The sequence below is a fragment of the Crocodylus porosus genome, unplaced genomic scaffold (genome assembly GCF_001723895.1).
Source record: "Crocodylus porosus isolate Cpor-Errol unplaced genomic scaffold, CroPor_comp1, whole genome shotgun sequence".
NCBI classification, from domain to species: Eukaryota; Metazoa; Chordata; order Crocodylia; family Crocodylidae; genus Crocodylus; species Crocodylus porosus.
The window spans coordinates 2,288,802-2,290,160 of NW_017728925.1; positions in this window are offsets into that span (position 1 = coordinate 2,288,802).

A 1,359-nucleotide genomic window follows, 5' to 3' on the forward strand; every position below is an offset into this window, starting at 1 on the left:
TGAACAGGGTGCTTTTTACCCCCTCGTCCAAGTCACTGATGAAGAGGTTGAACAGCGTGGGCCCAAGGACCGAGCCCTGGGGGACCCCACTGCCCACATCCCTCCAGGTCGAGAATGACCCGTCCACCACCACTCTCTGGGTGCGGCCCTCCAGCCAGCTGGTGACCCATTTGACTGTGTGGGTGTCGACACCACAGTCCTCCAGCTTCTTAATGAGAACGGGGTGAGAGACAGTGTTGAAGGCCTTCCGAAAGTCCAGAAAGACTACGTCCACTGCTACCCCTGCATCTAAGGGTTTGGTGATCTGGTCGCTGAAGGCCACCAGGACCTGCCGCTAATGAACCCGTGTTGGTTGCCCCTAAGCATAACCTCCCCTGCTGGCCCCTCGCGGACATGTGCCAGAATAATTCTCTCAAACAGCTTGCCCAGGATCGAGGTAAGACTAACTGGCCTATAGTTTCCTGGGTCCTCCTTCCTCCCCTTTTTGAAGATGGGAACCATGTTGGCCCTCTTCCAGTCCTCTGGTACCACACTAGGGCACCACGAGTGCTCGTACAGCCGTGCCAGGGGTCCCGCAATGACCTCAGCTAATTCCCTCAGCACTCGGGGGTGAAGAGCATCTGGACCAGCTGATTTGAATACATCCAGTCCCTCCAGAAGTTCCCTGACTAGATCCTCCCTGACCCTTGGCCTGGGTGCGCCTCCTCTGGGGCCTGAGGGGGGCCTGGTGGGGGGGTGACTGTTCCCGTCTCTGCTCAGGAAAATGGAGGCAAAGAAATTGTTAAATACATTGGCTTTGTTGTCTGGTGTGACGACCAAATTTCCTAGCATGTCTTGCAGGGGCCCCACGTTACCCGGAACCTTCTTTTTGCCCCTATGTATTTAAAAAAGGACTTCCTGTTGTCCTTGATCCGGGAAGCTCATCCCAGTCCCATCTCTGCCTTGGCCTTCCTGACTGCCCCCCTGCATCCCCGAGCATCTGCTGTGTAGTCCTCCCTGGTGATGGTCCCTCCCTGCCGTTGGGTGCGCGCCTCCCTTTCAGCTAGAAGACATTCCCAGATGCTTTTGGTGAGCCATGGGGGCTTTTGTGCCCTCCTGCTCCCTTTGACCCATGTTGGGATTACCTCCTTTTGGGCTTGGAGGATCATCTCCTTAAGGAGTGACCACTTTTCTTGGACACCTGGCTCCCCTCCCCTCCGGGACCACAGTGCCTCCCTGACTATTCTCCTTAACTCATTGAAGTCCGCCCTCCTGAAATCTAGGGCCGCTGCCTTGCTGCAGGCCTTTGCCACCTTGCGCTGGATGGTGAATTCCAGCAGGCGATGATCGCTGTCACCCAGGTGGTCGAGCACCTGCAGC